General features: G+C 36.6%; 1 protein-coding gene and 1 long non-coding RNA gene across 3 annotated transcripts in view; one reads left to right on the top strand and one right to left on the bottom strand.

Moving 5' to 3' along the window:
- The window catches only part of fras1 (Fraser extracellular matrix complex subunit 1), a 297,850-nt gene that overhangs the window by 232,311 nt on the left and 41,698 nt on the right, over positions 1-23,841 (bottom strand). The gene's annotated exons all lie outside the window — the stretch shown is intronic.
- LOC116729672 (uncharacterized) lies at positions 822-14,633 on the top strand. The gene is made up of 4 exons (XR_004341189.1): positions 822-907; positions 10,573-10,577; positions 13,128-13,138; positions 14,624-14,633. It is a non-coding gene; the product is annotated as an uncharacterized LOC116729672 (long non-coding RNA).

A 23,841-nucleotide genomic window follows, 5' to 3' on the forward strand; every position in this document is an offset into this window, starting at 1 on the left:
GGATTCGTCTGCTCCGCTCAAAAGAAAAAAGTTTTCTTCAGGTTTTCTCTAGTTTGTCTCAGTTTTTGCACATTTTGGTTTATATTTTCATCTACCTGCAGTTAGCTCCTCAGATATCTTGTTAATTGACAGTAGGACTGGAACAATTAATCAGATTAATCGGGATTAATCGATTGTTGAGATAATTGTCAACTGATTTAGTAACTGATTAATCATTTACTGGAGCATACAGATTCTACAACCACTTGCTTAAAAGCAAAACCGTAAAACCAATTTTAATCAAAGACTGCAGAAAAAATAGATACATTTTGCATTTAGCTTCTATCTGACAAATCATTAAAAACCTGCTGCACCATCATCCTCCAACTACTTATTGTTGTTGTTTTCTTTGTCATTTCCGCCAGTAGTAACATCCTGTTGTTGGTTATGTGACTTGTATGAAGCAAAAAAAGTGTTTCATTGCAGTTTTGCAAGATAATCCTGTTTCTATTTGGCCAAAAAAAACAAAAAAAAACTTATCCTTGTGCAAAAACTTTTTAGCGATAAAGGAGGTTTTTTTTTAAATTAACTTGTTTCTATTAAGCAAATTTATTTTCGAAATGTCAAATTGTGTAATTTTAAGGTTAATGGAAACGCAGCTACTGACAATCAGTCAGAAACTTCCTAAATGGAGCAAGCAAAAATCTCTGAGAACCAAACAGAGATTTAAAGGGGAACGGCAAAAGCAAATGATGTCCTGTTTACATGACAATGATCCAACAAAAATGGAATTTTTGTTTCGTTTCTGTTAACACATTTACATGAAGACATTCTAATTACAATCTTTGTTTACACGGTAATGGTACATATCGAAAAGGTGTAATGCTCTCGCCACACCACTAGTTGGTGCTAGGTTCTTTGAAACTAAGTGCGCATGCAGTTTTTTATTTTTATTTTTAAAAAGTTCGACTTGAAAGTACGTCGATTCGTGTTTCCCCATCAGATATCGTTCCCCCATATACTGGGGGGAAACACACACTATGTGCATCTGATTAGGCTGTGGTTGGAAAAAAGTGGGATAACTTTGATGAAACACGTTGTTTGAGTTTTCACGGCGTCCGTAGTTCTCTAGATAAGGGCGCGGAACAGGCACACGTGTATTTTGCCACCTGGGCGCTGAAGAGACGCTGGGGGAACCGTATCTGATGGGGGAACCGTATCTGATGGGGAAACATGAATTGTAGTAACACCAGCATTGTCAGTAGTTTCTTCTTCTTCTGTGGATTTAATAATAATAATGATAATAAATAAAACCTTTTTTTATTAATACTTCTTCAATTCCTTTCTTTTTAATTCCTCCAAACTTTTCTCTAAAGTTTCCATCTCAGTGACGTTTTTCATTTCTGACTGGATGTAAATTAATTTCCCTGTAAAAAGTCCCTGGTGGTTTTTTTTGTTGTTCTCGATTTTCTTTCTTTCTCATTTTCTCTCCAATGACTGGCTTCTTATTTCGGAAAGTTTCATTTTCCCCTCTGAGTCACAGACAGCTTCTTTGAATCTCCATCTTATTACTTTTCTCTTTTTTTGAGTTGGACTCATTTGCATCTTCAAATAAGCTCAACCTGAAACCTGGACGGCTTTCCAGTGAATTTCTCATCTGCGTTGCTGAAATCTGTCAGAGAATTTATTAAAATATTAAAGCTCTTATATTCGAGGACAGCCTTCGGTCACACAGCGGACACCGCTCTCTTACCTTTAGTGAAATTAATATATACCTGTCAGAAGATATTATAATTATCCTCCTATGGCATCGAAGGAAGGGAATTTCTTTACTGCAAAAACACAATCGTACAAAATATTTTTGGCCTAGATGCTAGAGCAAATGTATGGAGGAGAATTAGGGCTACTGCAGGAAAAAAAAGAAAAAATAAGAAACAACAATAACTAACTTGAAAGTACATTTTCAGCCACAAATATGTCAGAGTTGTCAGACAAAAGTCAAAAAGACATTTTTCTGAGAAAGTTTACTTTTTTTTCTCAGAATTTTTGCTATAATCTGAGAGTTCAAACTTTTCTAATTTATTTATCAGAATTTTGACTTTAATCTGAGAAATCTGACTTTTTTTCCACATAATTTGAACTTTTATCTTGGAATTCTGACTTTACTCTGAGAATTGTAAGTTTTTGTTGTGAATTCTGATTTTTTTTTTTTTTCCCCTAGAATTTGGACTTTTTTTCTGTGAATTCTGACATTGACCGGAAATTTCTAGCTTTTTTATAATTCTGACATTTTTTTCTCTGAAATCTCAGATTAAACTAATTTACAAGCAAATATTTAGCACCAAATAGCAGATACTTTTCAGTAAATAATTCTTTAATATTGATGAAAAAGTACTAGTTCCAATAGCAGATTATTTTGTAACTAGTAGTTTTCATAAATATTAAGGAATTATTAACTTATAAAAAAGCTTCTATATTTTATGAGAAATTACTTGTAAGTTAATTTTGTCTTATTTCAAGTATACACACACATTTGCAGTAGAATCTAAACTAAAAATACTTTTTTCTTCTTTATTTTTGCAGTATTGTAATGTTCCTGTGGCTTCACTTCGAGCACACAAAGAAAACTATTGGACACTTTCAGCTTCATTCTCAGACTTTTAGCTCTAAACATCTGTAAAGAGGGAGCCGGCCAACAAACTGTGTCGAGCTGAATGACTTTGCAAGGGAACAAGAGCCAAGATGTCTTGCTCTCTGTTGCCTGCTCTTCCCTGCACCACAGGGGACCAGCGGCGGGTAATTATTTTGCAGAATCTATCAGGAAACCGATCTGACAGATGCAATTACGATGAGGATGAGGCATGACTGCCGCAGCAGTGGTGAAATTTCACTTCCGTTTCAGGTTCTTGTGTCACTATCAGTGGGAAAGTTGGAGTCCAACTGGAAAATCATAAACCATCAAAGACGATCCGGATCAAAACTAAAATCTACAAGTTAAGAGGAGTATTAATAAAAACAATCTAAGCTATTTCGATTTAATAGAACTGAAAGGGATGAATAACCTCATCAGTTACTTATTGATTTAAATAAACAGAGAGAAGAAATGTTTGGATCTCAACAAACCCAAGATGAAGTGGATGTTCAGAGGTAATCAGTTCGGATGTTGCAATTTTACCCTAAGAAGGTCTGCTCAACTTTGCAGCTTTGTTAAACTATTGTGATTACAATAACAGTGACAATTCTTTGTTGTTTTTTTCAGGTGTGAATGTGATTGCATGTCACAGCAGTTATATCCCCACAAACATAAATGTGGGGCTATAGAAAAACATTAACATTCTTTAAAGAAGTGTGATTTATGTCTCTAAACATAGTAACTGCATTTAATCATATTTTCAAACATATTGATTTTTATTGATGTTTTCATTGAACAAACAGTTGAGAAAATAGTAAAACCAACAATTTCAACAATATGGGCAGTTATGGGGGTTTTGTAACAACAAATCTAAATTCCTATCATGATAAGAAGTTTATCACAATAAATGATGAACGATAACGCAGTGCTGTGAACTAGGTAACCCTCCGTGTGAGAATGGTTTTTACATAATGCGATTAATCTGTATTATGTAATTTTAACACATTACACTTTTCAGATTGACAGATTTAGTAGATTTTAGAGACGTGATGGAACGTCCACAAACTCCAGGTTATTTCCTCTTGATTAGACATGCTTAAAAACTGTCACAATGTCGTGACGGTTTATGAGACAGATAATCTGTGAAAGAATTAGCTCTTCTGCTTTCTCCCAGCGCTAACTAGAAACAACCAATCAGAGCAAGTGTTGCTACACTACAGGTTCTCCCTGTCTGCATAGCCTGTCACGAATGCTATGTCTAGTTAGCATAGTAGTTAGCATAATCACCGATGACGTCAGAGAAACGGTTTTCTTGTAACATAAGTTGTTTCTCCATCATTAGCACATTTAGCAGCACGTTCGTAAGGTTGATTGACAGCGCTAAGACCCTCCTCCTGTCTCTGATTGGTTGTTTTTGGTTGAGACTGGTGCATTTCTTCAGAGAGTAATAGTGTCTCATGGAGAAGGTGAGTAGATTGACCTTTTCACAGATTATCTGTCTCACATTACTCTGTCAGTTTTAACAAATATGAGAAAAAAAAAACATTCTTTAAAGTTACAACTTTTCAAATTTGAATTCAGACATCTGATAAGAACCAGATGCATATATAAACAAGTTTAAACTAGAAACAGGATTCAGCTTATGTCTTAGTTAGATAATAAAGTCATGCATGTAGCATAAATAAACTTATATTTATGCTCAAAAGTGGAAAATTCTGCATTTCTGAGCACCATAAACAACCAGGAGAACCACCATGGCAGACCATTGAACACAAAGTAGGAATTACCTGAACCGAACACCCGTGTACCTGTATTTATATTAAACTGCCAGGGTTCCCGAGATAGGCTGCATGCAACTCTAAGTACTTCTGGCAGAGGCAGATAAATCTTCAACCCAGTGAAGAAAAGACCGAGTGTGGATTTCCTGGGCAACAGCCCCGAAAGGCTTGCACGGCAAAAGTCCAATCACCTCTAACTCTGAAGGCCATCGCCTCTAACCGGCAACCCTGCAGAGAGCAATTTGTCCTCCACGTTTGTCAAGCGAAAGCAACGTCCTAAAAACATTGCAGAGAAATACAAGCTCCTGTTTCTCCAGGCTGAAGGGAGGTAAAAACGAAACAGTCGGGGGGCGGGGGGGTTCAAAGTTTTTAGCAAATCAAAAAACTTACTGAAAGACAATAACATTCAAAAATCCCTGTGTGTTCGCTGTAATTCTTCAGACACAATGCAATCGCTGCGAGTCGGGCTGTCTTAATTAGAGAAGGTAATTCCCTCCAGTGCTTCCATGGCTGAATAATTGGAGGAGAAGCTGCTTGAACGAAAAGTGAAATCCTGCTGAATTACAGCAGGGAAAACACAGCTCCATCTGGGTATTACCTCTCTACCTTCAATCATCAAACCCAGCCAATCAAATTCATTAAACTCCACTCCTGTCCATTTAAGAATTTTTTAAAAATTTCAGCACAAATGAGTAACATTGTCCTATTTTTAGATGCAGAAAACATCTTCTCTTGGTCTTTATCACAATAATTAATGTTGTGATAAAGATAAACGTGACAATGAGAACAATTTATTACTAATTTTTTAGGTAACTGTATGGCTGAGACAGCAGCAATTATAGCCTCAAAAACACAAATAATGCTCTTGACTTACATCTCTAAACTCCACACAGTAACTGCATTTAATCATATTTTGAAATGAAATATTGTTGTTTATTGAACAAACAGTGGAGAAAATAGTAAAACTCTCAACCCCAATGATCTGGACAGTTTTGTGAGGTTTTAAACAAAATTGGAATTTATCAACAATAAATCGGAAATCGTATCGCAATAAGAAATGTATCATGATAAATGATAAACGATACAATAAACTACCTTCCACTTTAAAAACTCATTTTTGTCCCAGTTTCCCTCTGAAAACATTATTTTGAACCATAATAACTGGAACATTAACCAATATATTTGATGTGTATCAACAAAATGTAATCTATTTTGGAGTTTTTATGATGAAAAGCACTTTGAACTGCCTTACTGCTGAAATGTGCTATACAAATAAACTTGACTGATTAATTGAAAAGATATGAGGGATGAGAAAGTGGCACACTGCTCCAGCAAAGTTAGACTTCAGCTTGATGCAACGCTCCTCCACCCTAACCTTGCAATTCTGGAGCAATAAAGAGAATCTAAAATCAATGAGCAACGGGATCAAACAGGTCAGTGTTTCTATGCATCTCTAACTCTGTCAGTAAATGTCACAGGATTCTGGAAATAGAATATTTTTTCTGCCTGTAGTGGAACAAATCAGGGAAAGCTTAGGTTAAGATTTCAGTGTCAGGCCAAGCATCATTTTCAGTTTTACACTGAGCGTTCAGCTCTGCAGCATAAATTGTGAATACAGATTTAACATTTACTTACACTTTTTGGCATAGTTCTTAAAAGGAAAGCAGAAATAAACAATGTTTTATGTTTGGGAAACAAACAGGTTCTGCTTCTAAATAGGGATTCTGTGTTAGTAACCTTTGCTCAAAGCTATTCAAAAATGTAGCTCTGAATAACTTCCAAAGTTTTTTATACTTCCATTTGGGTGTCAACTGCGCTGTTACCTAGCAACCCCAACTGAGCCCAGCCCCATTGCCTAGCAACCGAAGCCGAGTTCCAGAACATTTAGTCAGATAGTTTTTACAATGGCAGCTAGAAAAGACAACTGTTGTGTTGTTTACTAAGTATTCAGAAACCACCTGCTGCATTTTTGTTGCTTGTGCAGCAGGCTCCACTTCTGCTATTCAAAGAAGAACAGTTGTATAATTGTGCATTTGTTTTCAGCCATTTTCAGGTGTTTTTTTTTTTAGGTATGAAATTGTCCTAATAATCAGTTGTGCAGGTTTATTGTTTGATCATCAAGTTTTCATCCCTCCATCCCCCCATAAAATCCAGATTATTTAATGTATTTCAGTGAACAAGTTGAATAATTATTCTCAGTATCATTCAAAGTTATTATAAAAGAGTATTGTGGCCATACTGGGGAAAAAAAACAAACTTTTGATAAAATTTTTTACATTTTTTTCTCCATCAAGCTTTATAACACAAAACCTGTCGTCTGATCTGTTTGGATTTCTTTGTATGTTTGGATTAATTAATTGCTCCCAACATTTTCTGTGGAATTTGGATCGAAAGCCTCAACAGATTTTTTTTTTTATGGAGAAAAATGTTGAGGAGTTCCCTCCTGTTCTCCCTCTAAAATCAAATATCCACAAAAACACGTTTTAAATTTTACATTCCCTCCTTTCAGTTTCCTAAGAGTTTTGCACTTTTCTAGCTCTTTATTCTTTAAAAGTAAAAAGAAAATGAGGGTAGCAGCTAAATTCATGTTTTGTTCTGAACCATCTTGTCCAAATGCATATTTGTCAGGCCTCAGAAGTCCTGCTTATCGCCCATTGTGCAGCTTTTCCTTGCCTTACTGTGTAAGCTGTGCACTAATTCTCTTAGCTGCAGCATGCAGGGCTCGTCCTGAGCAGGTGTTGATGTGACAGCTCTGTCCATATTTAGAAAAGCTCTGTGAGGACTTGGCATGCCGTCTCCAACTCAGATTATTTTAGAGGCAAAGACTTTCCAGGCACAGGAAAAAAAAAAGAAAAAAAAACAGCTGCAGCCAGGCGCCACAGGGAAAACATGGCAGCTATTTTAGCTTTCACTTTGTAACCAAATACGAGGCTGGAATAAAGTCGCAGGCCAGAGAGCGATTCTGGTTAGTGAACAAGAAGAGATGTTTGCGAATGTTTCTCGTCAGTGCCGGAATCACAAAACTGGATTAATAGCAACTGTCAGCTGGATAAACGGTTCAGAAGCAGGTTGTTAGACGTCGGCGACGGTCAGGCAGGTATTACAAATCAGAGGATCGCTGCTGCGCCTGGAGCGGCTCGTGTTGGAGCTGCAAACATGACACTGCAAGCCAGCTATTTGCAGACTAATAAAGACACCGGCACTGGAAATACCTGCGTTTGCTCCAGCGGTTTTCTGCTGCAGACTGAATACAAATAGTTTTCATGTGACGTCAGACTTCAGGAGGTTGCTATGACAACAATAAACAAATTGTAAATGTCAGGAGAGAATAACTTTTTTGACTTAAAAAAAATAATTTGAAGAATAAATAAACTAATTTTGACAAACTTCACATCCATAATATTGTTACACATTTACCCAGCTGTTGATGTATAATAATAAATATCTGATTTATTCCAGCGACATTAGTAGTTGGCTTAATATGAAACGTGAGGTAAGCCAATAAATTATGGATAAATCCAGAGAATCTTTGCTAAAACTGCCTGACATTTTCCTCTCAAGGGCCAAAGGAAAAACTGAAACAACTTGGGAACGATTATGAAGTTTAGGAGGAAGACAAAAGGGCAATAATATAAAATAAGACGGAGCAACAAACATAACCTTTTAAAGTAAAACTGGAAAATAAAGTACAGAGAAAAACCAAAGAGCACGACAATTCGAGTCCTTATTGATTCTCTCCACATAAAGCCAGGCTCTCTGTGAAGGCTGTTTTCCAGCTGCGTTTTTCCTTCAAGAACACAAAACTCTCAAAACCATCGCAACAAAAGACAGGTGGAAAATATTTACTGGGTCCAGTTGAATCTTAAAGCATGAAGCTTGTTTGGTCAATCATAATTCATGAAAAGTAATTGCATCAAATCATATTTCTCCTGTGTTTTTATATCATATTAATGCAGAATACTGCACATCATCAGCTTCCATGATGTTACATAATCTGTTAACACATCAGATTATTATCAGTAACATGCAGTGTCCTTCCACTGATAACAATTTGATGCTGATGCGCTTACTACGAATTTATTCTTGTATTATTTTGACTTTGTTCTTGTACGACTTTATTCTGGTAATATTATGAGTTTATTCATGTATTCGTTGAATTAGCTTTAGAAAACCTTTTTTCCCCTCAAGACTTGAAAACGATGAATGTCTCACTTAATTTCTAGTTTAGATATCCTCAGCGATAGCAATACTAAAGTTTTACAAGGTTTATGGAGGCAGCCAAAACTTACTGAAAGGTACCCTAAGGTACCTGTTGCTATGACAACTCCCACTTTTTCTAACTTAGTGCATGCATCTAAGGACGCTCTGGGCAACTCTTTAGCCCAGAGTGTTGCTCTGGGCTACAGAGTAACACTTTAGCAACACTTTAGCTCAGGCAAAGCAGGAATTTAAATCAAACAAAGAGACTATAGAAGAAACTCTGGTACTTGCATAGATATTTCTATGTGCCTGTTGTGTTTCATCTATGAGGAATGACAGGTTGAAAACAACCTTCACCTCCAGCGTCAATGAGAAGAATTACAATGGCAGCGAAAGGGGAAGCAGGCTGTGCGATCTGCAGCGATTTGACAGGAATATATTGTGTGTACACAGGTGAGACTTTGGGGAAGAAAGTAATTCAACAAAAAAGTTTGTGAATAAAAAAAATAATCAGAAAAATTGAGCAGCAACTTTATAAAACTGTGACACGTAAAGAAACGCCAACTAACGCATTTAGAGTTTGATGTTTTGTGACCCAGTTAAAGCTGGATATCTGTTCTGCTGCGTAGGATGGTGAAGTTATGCAGCCGAAAAAGAAGATTCGTTATAATAATACAAATCATTACCAGTGGCGATGCAGTGTTCCCAATCAAGCTGCATATTTTAACTCAGTTTTTAACTTTGTTTTACATGTATTTAATCAGTTAGCTCTCATTGAGATTAAACACTTATTTTTCAAATAAATTAAAAAAAAAAACTAATGAAAAAATTACATCCATTAAAGTAATTTATTTCAGATTTGTGAGCATTTATCACTGAAATTGGACCAAATCCCATCAAAAGCTGCTTTAAAAAATCTAACATTGTAAGACAACGTCATCAGCGTAAAAATGACATTTGAGGCAGATTTTTGTTTAAACTGTTAACATGCATTATGAAAAAGGGGATTTGACATATTTCCCAACACATGGATATCTCAGTTTGTAGAGTCAGACCGCTGCCTTTATTACTGCCAGAGTTAAAATGTATTCAGTTCTTTATCATGTAAACATCATAATAGTCAGAAATACAGTAGTTCTGTTAGTTTGTAGTCATATACTGTGTACATGTAGTCATATACTGTGTGTATATATATATATATAGACACACACATAAATAATCAGTGTTTGACACTATAATAGGTGCCTTAATTTTAAAATAAAACCCTTTTTTCCCACTAAGTTTAGGAATGAAGGTACTGGACATGTTTTAATTTCTCATCAATCTCTTCACTGATCTCCAGAAACCAGTCAACCCAAACCATGCCCACCAGCTGGCCCAGAACGCCTCTGTAATGTCTCTGAATGGTAAATCTCTCTGCAGACTCTTGTGACGCACATGCCTGAGATGCCACTAAGCTAACAGCAGAAAGACAAGAGGCCCGATGATGAAAACAGCGAGCTGCAGGGAATACCAGCGGGACATGTCCATCACCACTCTGCCTCAAACACACTGTTTGTTTCAGGGGCTTTAAGACTGAAACAGCTAAACCGCTTTGATTTTTATGGTTTAACTCCAAACATGATTGTCCATTCTGGAAATTCAGAGTTTTTATCTGTTCCCGTCTGATCTTGAGTCGTTTTTCATCTTTTCTTTTATGTTTGCTCCTACACATTGAGGTCCCTCCTGAGGGCTTAAGAACAACTTTGAAAACTTTAAAGGCACCAAAATGTTGACGGAGACGCACCTCTAAAACTTCTAACGTGAGCAGAAAGCGGCAGGAAGGCGGAAATTTCTGCTGTGATGTACAGTATGTTTGCTTGATTCCAGTTTCTGTACGAGCCGCAGTTCGAAGCATAACGAAGAATCAGAAACTAGTTTTTCCCTGAACTTCATTCGCTTCACATTTTTGTACTGCATCTCCTCCAGCACAATATCATTTAGTGCATGTTTTCTCACATCACAGAGACAACTCGCTGCATACAGCATCTTGTAGCATTTCATTATTTCCTGCTGGTATATTACAGCTTCTTTTATTCAATTTTGATTTGTTTTTGCTTTTCTGCTGCATAAACACAGAAGAGAGGAAGAGGGTTCATAACCGTTCACTGATTCATGCATAAACTAAAAATTCCATTGGACACCTCTTGTTTATATTAAGAATAAAATCAACGTCTTCTTTAAAACTAACTCTTGGGTAAAATACCAAATTTATGACTAATTTCCAGTGATTTTCCCTTTAATGGTCTGACCTTTATTGTAATAAAAATGACAGATGTGACATTAATGCTTCCCTATCAGAGTAAAAGCAGGTTTTATTGTTTGAAGAAGGCCTGTGTGTCTAAAGACGTTTAGTTTCATGTAAAAAAATGACAACAACCTAAAATAAAAAGGATAGTTTCAGTTGACAGCTGATTTTTTTTTTTTTACAACCATTACATTTTTAGTACTTCCAAAAAACATTTTCTTAGTGTAACTTACTGGGTTTTTTTTTGCAAAATACATTGAATTAGTTGTTTTGTAGTATAGTTATTAAACTGATGTTCTTCTATAGCTCAAAAGCCAAAGCAGGAATATGAAGAAATTCAGCAGATATGTGTCAAACTTTGTTTACACCACAATAATGTCACTTTAAATCCAAATAAGCTGCTGTTGGCTATGCCCACAACTTTGAGAAGCAGACGTGGAGCCTCCTGCACAACCAACAAGAGTGCAGCAAGTGGTTTCTGGATGGTAAGTCAACAACAAAACACTTGTCTATTCCAGCAGCCATTGTACAGCGGTAAAACAAGCTGACTAGACTGCCGGAGATCCACTTGGGTTGCTAGGTGACATGGTTGGGGTTGCTAGGTAACGGCGCAGTGCCGATTGAATCTGACTTATCAGGGGATTTTTGAAACAGCTCATTTTCCAGACATGAAAAGACATTGACAGCTAGTGCCACATAACTTAAAAAAACTAAATACTGCAAGCTGTTGGGAACAAATCCAGCTAGAGTGCAAAAAGAAACCAACCAGCTCATACAGAACATTTGGCAAAACTCACATTTACTGTGCAGCTGATTTATTTATTTATTTCTCTTTTGTCCCTGTAAGTTCTTTCGTCTCATGTCCAACCACCTACGTGTGGTCCAGTCAAAATGCTACAGGTCATGAGAACATTTGTCAGCACAGAGCTGGGCGTTAAAAGGTGGAGCGGCGGTTCAGAACGAGGTGAGACAAAATCTTCTAGCCATGAACGCCCAGTAAACACAGAGCAGCACGACTCTCTGTCCACAGCCTGTCAAAACACAGACGTCTCTGTCAGGACGACCAACAGGCACAAAACTGTAATTTCTGTCGTTTATCAAGCCGATGCACAGTGACGGGATATTTTGCCCCAGGTGACGTGTTTTCAGCAGCAAAGAGGGCTCCTGAGGGCCCGACAGCAGAAGTTATGTGAAATGTGTAAGCGATCGTAGGGAGCGGTTAGTCAACATGTGTTCCTTACGGCGTGAAACCGAGACCTGGCTCTTTTTTTTTTCAGTCGGCAGTAAACAAATCTTTTTCAGTTTCTGAGATTAACTTGTTTTTTATCGTGTTCTAAAGCTTAAAAATGGAAAGTACAGAACTGAGTGGAGATTTTGTTGAATGAATAAAGTAGCTTTAGGGCTGGACACTCTGGTTACCTAGCAACTCACTCACACTTTGGTTACCTAGCAACAACCTGCTGAGTAACTGGCGCAGCAGCAGTTTGATGTTTCCCCACTGTGCCTCATTAGTACTTAAAGATAAACAACAGTGCGTAGTAAAAACTGTTAATAAAACAGAAAAGGCCACTAGTTTGGTAGTATTTCAGATATTTAAAATGAAAAACTGATCAATAATTATCAATATCAACTGATATGACTGTTTATATTGTGGTGCATTTTTTTAGCCTCATCATCCAGTCCTAAGCAAAGGCAGAAAAAGCCGAGATATGAAAAGATTAAACTGAAATATAACCACTGTTTAGACATTTTTAAAATCAGACTTTGAACATATTTGAGAATAAAATCTATTTAAATCACTTTGGAGTCATTTTGATATTTCTGCAGAAGCTTGTACTCAAGAAAGATTAGCACTATTTAGACATATTTTTACCCAAGTAGGAGTAAAAGAAAGTGTTTGATAAAAAGGCTACTCCACTACTGAGTGATCAAAAAATCAGTTACTCAGTACTGAATATAATAATTTAATATTTAAAATTAAATCATCAGATGGACCAAAATGTAAAGTTATGTTTAAATTTTGGTATTTTAAAATGACCAAAATTAAAATGATTAATAGTTACAAAATAAATTCATTTTCTTTCAGTATAAAACTGCAGGTGTGTGTCTGGTGAATTTTTGTTCTTCATTATTTATCCATATTGAATTTCCTCTCAATGTTCTTTATTTACTATCTGTAGATTGTCAGCACTTGAATCCGAAATCAAACTCCAATCTTGGTGAATAAATCTGATTCTGTCCTCATCTCGAGGTTTTTAAAAGGTGACTTGAAGCATTTCTGAGTAAAACATCTTCAGTTTTGCGATTGACGCCTTAATTTGGAAACAGCAAAGAAAAGCAAAACCCCAAGTATTGATTCGGTTTGAAAGCTTTTTATTTTTCCACCGGTGTTTTTAAGAGCAACCTTGACCTCTCCTCTCAGTGTTTCAAGTTGTTTCGTTCGTATTGTTCATTAAGAGTCCAGTCAGGCAAGAGAGATGCAGCAATTGGATCAAACCACAATATTAAAGACAAGCAGCAATGTTGAGCTCTGAGGTGAAATCTGATGTGTAAAATAAAAACAAATAAATAAAAATAAGTGTAAAAAGTTTTATTATTTGGAGGGAAACTGATGTTTATATTGCAGCTCCAGAGTTTTGGATAAATCATCACTCAACCGCTGCCACATGTCCACTCATTTTTCTTATGTCCGGGAGAAAAATTGCGATTTGTTTTTGTGCAGCGTAAAAAAAAAAAAAAAAACATGGGCTGTACCTGCTTTTCAGCTGAACTACATCCCTGATCCACTGCTCACATTTATTCAACCACAGACGACGATAAACATTCCAGCAAAAAGATCTGACAAATAACCATCTATCACTTTAACGCCCAGCTGCAGCGCTCTCTTCACGCCGTAAATTAGATCAGACGGCTTTAAAACCTTTCTGCATCAGATCCGGGCCTCGACCCGGCGTCGATCGCTGCGGCGATAATCAAACCGATGAGATAAGATTCGTCCTTTTATGTGAACCTCCACTTCAAACGGGTTAAAAAAAGACATTCTGAGGAGCTAAAGTGTCTTTGAACTTCTGCTGGGAAATAAAAATGGGTCTTTAGATAAATCGAAGAGCCTTGAATTTAAAATGACGGCAGGAAAAAAATTATCAGAGATTTTTTTGTGAAAAGTTCTTTTCTGCCGGGAAATGTTGCACAAGAGGAGAAGAAGAAGAAGGAATCATTTATCGTGGTTCGTCCAGGAAGAGGAAAGAATTTAATATTGGAGTGAAAGAACAGAAAAGAAAAATCAGCATGCTCTTTGTTAGAGCACCAAAACATTCCTGAGCTTCACATATTCATCAAAAACATGAACAGAAAATTTAATTGGAGGCTTTAAAAGATGCATTTAGACCGCTCTTTTCCCAGGTTGAAAAACAAACATACAGAAAATAACTGCAAAGATTTTAAAAAAAAAAACAGAGTTGGGCATAAAATCACCTCTAATTTAATGAAGTCACAATTATGCATACAGCAGAGTTAATATACAAATATGGAATTAAAGGATTTAGTACGGAGAAGTATGAAAAAATATTTCCCATCACATCGTCAAAACGTGTCTCCATCCTCCCTCCCTTTTTTCCATCAATTATACTAATCTATCAATCATTCTGACAATTAATCAATTAATTGGATTTTTAAAAATTGCATGTTCTGCAGACTTTTAATCTTGAACGTTTTCATAAAATATTAGAAATACATCAAAAGATGCAGATAAAGTTATTAAATTCTTATTTTAAAAAGGGAAATAAACATTATATTGCCTAAAAATCCACACCGATTTGTTTGGTAAGTCCAAACCGGGTGAAGCTAAAGCTTTGTCACATGAGGAGTTTTGGCTGAAACATGTTTACAGACAAAAAATGTTTAAATCAAATGCAAAATCTATATATTTTTGTACAGTTTTGGCCTAATTACTACTCTGAATATATAATTTTTTATCAAAATGTCTTTATTTGAGTCCAGTTAGCGATTAATCGATTACTAAATTAGTTGACGATTCTTTCAAGAATTGATTAATCGCAGTTAATCGCAATTAATAACTTCTTAAGCCCTATTTCCTATTAATGACCTGTCAGGTTCATTAAGTCATTGAGTCCAGTTGGAGATTAATCAATTACTAAATTAGTTGACAATTACTTCAAGAATTGATTAATCACAATTAATCATTTCAGCCCTACTTCCTATTAATGATCTGTCAGTATCATTAAGTCCAGCTGGTGATTAATCAAGAACTATATTAGTTGACAATTATTTTAAGAATTGATTAATTACGATTAATCATTTCAGCCCTAGTCCCTATTAGTGACCTGTCAGGTTCGGATCGCTGTTCAGAATAAAACATGAAGCTTGGAGCTGAGAATAATCCATTCTCCCTAAAAAAACCCACTTGTTAGCGGTAGCAGTTTCTCTTAAAATAGAAACGTTTCCCACTTGTAAATTGTGAAAGAATTTCCAAAGAGAATGCTCTTTGGAGAATGCTCCAAAGAGAACCGAAGAACCCCTGATCCAATCACTGCTGCTCCCTCTAAAGGGCTGCTCAAGCAAAGATCTCGAGTGGCGGAGAGACAGGAAGAGGCGTAGAAATCTACATGAGATGTGAAAAGGAGCCGGATCGAGTTTCTGTTTGATTCCCTGGCACACATAACACACACCGGCTTACAGATAATCCTTCATCAAGGGCCATGACATTCACACACCGGCTGAACAATCAATTTTGTTTAGTTACACGGTCGTTCCTCGCTCCTTGGTTTTACATGAAAAGATCAATATCCCGAAAGCCAAAGCCGCCTTTGTTAAGTTAAAGTGCAGTGAGGATTTAGACGAATATTCAATTTTAAAAGAAATGTTGCAATTATGCAAAAGTTAAAGGTTGAAACTTCGTAATTCCTGTGAAATATGCACACAGTGGGTACGAGTGATGACTAATCTCCTTAACTTAAAAGACAAAAGTCAATCCTTTTTCACAGTCAAACACACGTTGCATGTTATTTTCCACTTCTCCTGATCCCTAAAAGCCTGAGTAGTAAGGAATCCAGGATAAAGGCGGCACAAAGAGGCAGACAGTGACGTGAAAACCAAATGTACACATTACTTCCTGCTGCAACAGCGAGATGGATGTGGCTCATATCCACCTGTTGGTTCTCTCTCAACCTTTGCCGGCTCTTACATTTTTTTGCCGCCGCTTGGGAATTGGCTGCAGCAGTAGGGGTCGTGACCTCTCCGCTGGAGGAAAGAGTTGGACAAATGGAGGCGGAAAGGGGGACGAAGAAACAGAGCGTGACGACAAAAATCAGCTACAAACCCGACAGGAGAGAACGGCGCTTTCTGTCAGGGTTCAGATTCAGATAAAACACACACTATGAAGGCAGAGAGCAACAGAAAAAATAACATTTTTAATAAAACATGTAAAAATATTACCTAAAAAAGTAATAAAGGGCCGACACTTGGGTTCTTAGAATGACATAAAACAAAAAAATTATGAAAACTCCTGTGTGTAACTAAGTGAATGAGTCAAGACAATATTGGTTCTATATGATTAATTTAGTTATCAATTAATCAATCATCCTGACGATTAATCGGATTTTTAAAAAGGGCACATTCTGTAGATTTCTTATTTAAGCAACACTCCAAGTATGCTTTTGGTGAAGGAAAAACAACATAACATGATATAAAGCTTAGAAAAGTTGATTTTACATAATATTCCCACTTTAATATGAGGTTTTGTTTTACAGAATTTGAACCAGGTGAAGATAAAACTAACACTTGAGGAGTTTTTGGTAAAACATACTTACAAAAGTTTCATTTGAAACTTTGTTACAAAACATAGATAGCACAATTTTGGCTTAAATATTGCTCTGAATGTTTGTGTCAGCAATCAGTTAATTACTAAATTAGTTGGTGATTATTTAAATAATAAATTAACCCCAATTAATCTGATTAATCGTTTATGTGTTTCACCATTTAAACCAGAAAACAACAAAATCTACTAAATAATTTAAAAAAATAAACAAAATCTGTGCAAAATGTTACTACAAATTAAAAAAGTAGATAATCTAACATGGTAATTTTACAGTTTTATTTATGTGGATTTTATGAAAAAATATTTACTTGAGATGTTCGAGACTATAGGTTTCAACTTTGGTACAAATGATTTGTGCTTTAAAAAGATATGATTGCTCAGCAGATTATCAAAAGTTATCAAAAATGAAAAAGATTTTCTAGAAAAAACTTGCCTCTTTGAGATTAAAAATCCTTTTCAAGTAAAAATGACCTGAAATGCATTAAAAACAGACAATTTCCTTCAACAGTTCATACATTTAAATCATCTGAGCGCAGAAAATATTAAATTATTTAAAGTTCTACTAAATTCTGATATAAAATATTACAATATTCTTAAAAATGCTTGTGTTACCAGTTTATAAAAACCAGATTTAGATAATTTCTGAATACTGAATAATCGGACATAGCTGGAAGCCCAGCTTGGAAATGTTGGAGATAAGTTTTAATTTTGTGGTTTCTAAATTGTTTTCAGTGGTGAAAAGAAAACTCAAACGAGCCAGCAAGAAGGAAAATATGTAAAACCTCCCTGCTAAGCTGCAACCTGCTGCTGCAGCCTTTGTTTCACCCACATCAGGGAAACTTCAGTGGATGGAGGAAGGTGGTGGCGACACAAGTAATTAAAGTTAAATAACTTCTGTGACTCAGAACATTTCCAACGTTATTAGAGGTTGTCTGTCACATAAATGCATGGCTGGATTAGCCTGACGTCCGGAATGACGCAGCAAAGCTGTTTGTTTTACTATCAAATTGTGTTTTTATCTTTATAAAAGCTGCGTTTTAGAACCGGCTAGCTTAGAGTTTCACTTAATTTCTTCAATTTGTCTGTTTAATAACCGAATGATTAAATTCACCTCTAATCTAAGCTTAGCTTGTTGTTTCAAATGCACCCAAAGTGAAACTGGATTATTCTTGCGATCAACAAATGAGGAAACAAGACAAATATAGATGAGGAATCAGAACAAAAGCTAATATGCAGGTGCTATTTTTACTCAGAAGCTAAAGCAGAGGAAAATCCTCATCCCGTCCTGTTGTTGGGGAACAGAAGAGAAAAAATGTCTGAGAAGGATTAAGAGCTCTGCTAGCCGATCAGGTATGATCTTAAAACTGGTTGTCAATACTAGCCCTCCATCTTTCAGATGCCTTTCTGCTCCAGCACACCTGATTCAACATGACTGCATCACCTCCTCAGCAGACCATCAAGTGCTGCAGAAGCCTGTTAATCATCCATTGGTTTAAGTCAGGTGTGCTGCAGCAGGAAAACATCTAAAACATGCAGACAGTTGGGTTAAGAGTCGCTCTAGAGGGGGAAAAAAACTGTTTCAGGGAACACATTAATCTTCATTCTGTGGCAATCCAATCTTATATAGATGCTTATTTGGACTATATTTCCCTGCATAAGCAAAAAGAGAAGCTAAAACTGATTGGATTTTAATTACTGCAGCTTTTAAAGCAACTTGGTTTCTAAACAAATCAACTTTCAGACTCACTGCAGGAAATTCTGGGTAAGAATTGCAAATTCTGTGAAAACCATAATTTATCTTGGCTTTGTCCAGAGGAAATATCCGGCTCTTTAGCTGCTAAACGTTGCACATCCACATTGCTTCCCAAACTGCGTTGCACAGCTGTTTGATTTCTATGAGCTGGACCTATGAAAAGCTGCAGCTGAAAATACTTCCAAACAAAATCCACAATAATGCTAATAAACTGGAGTGAAAGACGCATCACAGCCTTCATCATTACTCCACCAGAGCTTCTGTATGTTCCATCATTTTTATTTTCAGCATTTAAACGTGGTCAACACAAAAGATTGGTGTAAAATGTTGAGATTATAAAAAGCAAATAATCAGATTTTTCTTCTTTCTGTAAGAGATGAAAACTAATTTCATCTACTTTATCTCCTGAAGACTAAATTTATTAGACTAAAGATATCTGCAAGGTGATTTAGCGCACGCAAGATCCAAACTGTTCAACAGCAATGACTACTATTGGATTTAGCAGACAAGTTGTTAGCATAACGCACTAAATCTTAAATGTAAGCATGGTTATATAAATAGAAAAAGGATGTAGTGTTTTGCTATTATTTGTCAGCAATACAGCTAGATAAACAGGTGAGGATAAAGTTTTAATAAAAGAAATTTAAATAGCAAGGGACAGGGAAGTAGGTCATTTATGCTAGCTTGACTATGACAACCTTAACATGTAGATTGCTGTGGAATACTGTGTCTTTCAATTCAGTTTTAAAAAAAGCGACAAACACACCAACTCTCATCAATAAAGCTGATGATCTGTGTTTAAATTAGCTAATCTACCACCACTGTGTCAGATTAGCTAATAGCATTGGTAGCTAATCGACTGCAGCGGTTAATAATTGCAAAAATAAGCATCAAGCCTGAAATCTTGATACTTTAACGACCGAATTAATGTTCTGGTCTTTGCCTGGGAAATGTTTGCGTGTTTTCTGGTGCTGAATCCTGACACATAGAGTGGAGCTGTTCTCAGTTGCTATGGCAACGGGTCTATGTGTAGCCAGAAAGAAGGACAATACGAGTGGTTTTGAGTTATTTTTCAAAGTTTTTGAAAAATGCATTTGCTGTGGCACACTGCACTGAATTAATAATACCGACACCTCCAGGTTTCATTTAGTAAATGGAATGGTTCTACTGGAACCGCAGCCATGGATGGCAAGTAAAAGAATCGCCCTTTTGCCCTCCAGTGATGTGTGCATGCGCAAAATTTCCGGATGTAAACAATAACAAGCAACATCTTTATACAGTCCTTTCTACTCTCCCATTTTGGAGGAGAAAGATAATGGTAGAGGTGAAAGGAAAATTGGTTCTGCTGCAGATGTGGATTTAATGCGCCTCTGTCAATCAGTTCATACCTTTTCACAAAGTTGAGTTTGACCCCTCTCCAGTTTTACTCTGCCTCTCTGAGGGCGCTTTTATGAGGGGGAAAGTGTGCCAAGAAGCTTCAGGTTGATTTTCACGAGCGCGCCAACACTGCAAACAAGCTGAGTCACTGAGAAGCCAACAGGGGACAAATGAGGCTGGACTAAGGCATGTTTTTGGACGCCGTTTGGTCTCTTTGGAAGCAGTGTGAAGACTCCCACAGGACAAAGACTTCATTTATAGCCCCTCCTGTCTAACTGTCCAATTTATTTTTCCTTTTTTTGGTCAGCGCTCTTTGCCAGACATCCTTTTTCCTGCCATGTGTGCAGTGGAAGCAAGGTAAAATGAAAGACCATTTTTCTTTAGTAGTGTTTTCAATGATGGACCAATTTTATTTTATTTATTTATTTATTTTTTTTCAGAAAGGTTCTGGTGCTTGAATCAGAGCAAAACTGAATCACTTGGAATCGAAATGAATGCTTAAAGATGACCTATTATGCTTCCTTGGACAAGTCTACAGGTTATACAAAACATGTTCATTACATTATTTACACAAAATCACTTATGAATAATGAGATTTCAATCTGACCAGTTCACAATGAGCTGTTTTAGGGCGTCTTGTTACTTTAAATCCAAATAAGCTGCTGCTGCTGGCCACGCCCCCAACTCGTTTACACTCGCACTTCAAAACGGCTGAATAGCTATACAACCATACATTTTTGGAAAGCATGAGTCTCCTGCACAACTATCAAAAATGCATCAAGTGGTTTCTGGATGGTAGGTCAACAACAAAAACTTCTTTTTTCCAGCAGCCATTGTGCAGCGCATACAGCAGTAAATACAGTTGATCAAATGTGCTGGAATTCCATGTAATGGGGCTTGGCTAGGCTAGGGTTGCTAGGTTACGGTTTTTGAAATGGCTCGCTTTCCATACACCAAAATAAAGTTGAACTTATTGTGAAAAAGTTGCTTTTTAACTCCTGGGTTGTTTTTAGGAGCAAATAGAAGTATGAAAACTGCAAAGAGTAAATTTTGCAAACTAGGTCTGCTTTAAAATATTTAAAAAATGCTAATTTTCCTTGTTAAAAGAACAGATTAAACCTTTTCCAAACACAATGCAGTAATTTATTGAGGAACATGGTTCCAGAAAGTTTTAATATTCCAAACACTGCATGAAAAAAAAGAAGATATTTCAGGCTGAGAGTCACTGAGTTATTCTCTCTTCTGTCCCCTGAAAGTCTCGTCCCTGGTGATGCGGAGAATCCATCTGGGCGCAGGAACAGATGTACGCCATATTTCCATTCAGTGACTTTCCCTGTCAGCTTCTCCGCCACCTCCTGTTTCCTCGCTGACACTTTGTGGATCTACGGCTCTAATGGAGCTCCGTTGTTTCAGCCTGACGCTCTTTGTGAAGGTCACTGTTGAGTTATTCACCAGCTGTGATGGTTTTAGCAACGTGTCCTTGTCACACAACAATCAGCCTGCAGAGAGAGGGAATCAGGACCTTGAAGTCGCAAAACGCCACCAGGATGGGCACCAAGCAAGAAGTCGTCGACTGCAAACAGACACGCAAATTTCTAAAATAATTTTCTTCATCTGTGGTTTTTATGACTCTTCACCTTGATAGACATCATTCTTCTTTTCTTTTACTTCTTACCTTCTTTTCCTGCTGTTTCGAAATATCCATTAGATTTAAAACAGTGCCTTACGATAAATCTGAAAACAGCAATCATTTCATATCAGTCAATATTGAAAATTATTGATTAGTCTTTTGTTTTAATATCTAAAATACTGCCAACCTGGTAATGTGAACATTCATGTTTTATTCACAGTTTTCACTACACAGCTTTGATTATTTTTAAGCTGTTATGAGGAACAGCGGCAGAACCTTAAACCGCTGCTGCGCGAGTTACTCAACAGGTTGTTGAGTAACCAAAGAGTGAGCAAGTTGCTAGGTAACCAAAGAGTGAGTGAGTTAGTTGATTCCACCAACCTTTCTTACTAGCTGTTACGAGATTTAGCAGCTAAAGTTCTTCCTCTGCCTACATCCCCCAGAATTCTGTGCTTTTCTTGATTGGATTTCAGTGAAATTACTGAATATTCTATCAGACGAATTATTTATTGATACTGATCACATCATGTCGATCGCCATATTTTTTTTTTATTGATTTATTGTCCCGATCTAATTTAAAATAATCAAATTGTCTCCTCATGTAACCAGGTTCTGCAGGAGTTTTAAGGAGTAATAATCATTTCAGATGGGTGCGTTCAAACTGGGGAACATCTAACCCAGTGGTTCACCATTATGGTCCGATCAAAACAAATCACACCCTTAATCAATTTCAAAGTCTTAATCCAAAATTCATACAAAATATTCAGGTTTCACACTCTTTGGATATTATATCTCTGTTCAATTATAATAAATCAATAATAATATGTATCAAACAGTTATGATCAATATCAAATACGTCTGATAGAATATTCAATATATAAATACTGCACAGCATTCTGGGAGATGTAGGCAGAGAAAGACTTTAGCTGCTCAATCTCTCATTGCTAGCTAAGCAAGATTGGTAGAATCAACAAGTCAATCACTCTTTGGTTACTTAGCAACTCAGTCATTCTTTGGTTGCCTAGCAACAATCTTGAGTAACTGGCACAGCAGCAGTTTAAGGTTTCGCCTAATAACTGCTTAAAAATAAACAAAGGCATGGTTAAAGCTGTGAAACAGGAAAGTTTACCTCACCAGTGTTTTAACTCTTATTTCGTGATACATTTTTCGGCCATATTATCCAGCCCTACAGAGAATAAATCTGATATCTTGGTTTTCTATTTTTAATAAATGTGCAAAAGACTCAAAATTGTTTTCCCACATTGTCATAATGGGGTATCTGTGTGAATAATGTAAATTTGATATTAAGGTTGTAACATAAAATGTGGAGAAAGTGAAGCGCAGTGAATTCTTTCCGGATGAACTGTATCGTCTTTCTGCTGAGTAGTCTCTGTGTGAATCTAAGCCCTCTTTTCACCTCCATGCAAATTATTGTACCTTCAACATTATTTGCTGCGGGGAAGGCAGTATCCGGTTGTTCCAACCTCTTAAAGCTAATTTACAAGAAAAGCAGGCGCCTCAGGGTCAAGACAAACTCATCAGAGTCTCTTCTGCCACAAAACTTCCTGCCCTCTAGTGCTTTGATTCCCAGGACTTGAACCGAGTCATCCGTAATTAAAGGGTTGAAGTAAAAGAAAAAAAATACTTGAAGGGGATCAGTCATAAAGTGCATGTCTACAACTCGCTCAAACACCTGAAAATTGATTCAACACATGCCCTCCAGGGAATTTAGCAGATTTTCACACAAATGCTAAGAAGAGACTCCTGGCTTGCCCAGACTGCGGGAGTCTGGTTTGAATAGGCCTATAGGGGAAAAGAGATCCGTGCACTTTGTCAGTTTAACAAACTTCCGACTTTGGAGAGAAACATGAATAATTCATGGTCCCAGATCTGCATTTTCATACACTGCAGAGCTGAAAGGATGAGGGTTTTTATTCATCTTTTACATTAACATCTGAAGCAGTTAGAGGAACTCGTGTTCATCCAAAGAAACAATCATTTCAGAGCAGACGTCTCTCCTCTTATTGCCATTTAACACAAACACAGCCAAGTAGAGTAGAGTATCTGACATAGAACTGTATTTAAAGGTTAACTATTGTGTATTTTCCAGACACATTGTGAAATTTTATGGCACAATAAAAGTGTCAGTTGTTATAAAAATGCGACAGCGAAATGTAAGGTTTCTTCACAGAAGCATGAGAGAATCAAAGCAAAACTCCAGGCATGTTTTTGGTGAGGCAATAACGTTATAACATGATGTAAAGCTCCAAAAATGTGATTTTACAAAAAATTCAGGCTCATATGTTGAATTCCTCACAAAATTATTAGGAATTCAGGAGCCATGTTTAGTAGGGATGCCCGGATCCACT

The sequence above is a fragment of the Xiphophorus hellerii genome, chromosome 12 (assembly GCF_003331165.1).
Source record: "Xiphophorus hellerii strain 12219 chromosome 12, Xiphophorus_hellerii-4.1, whole genome shotgun sequence".
Lineage (NCBI taxonomy): Eukaryota > Metazoa > Chordata > Actinopteri > Cyprinodontiformes > Poeciliidae > Xiphophorus > Xiphophorus hellerii.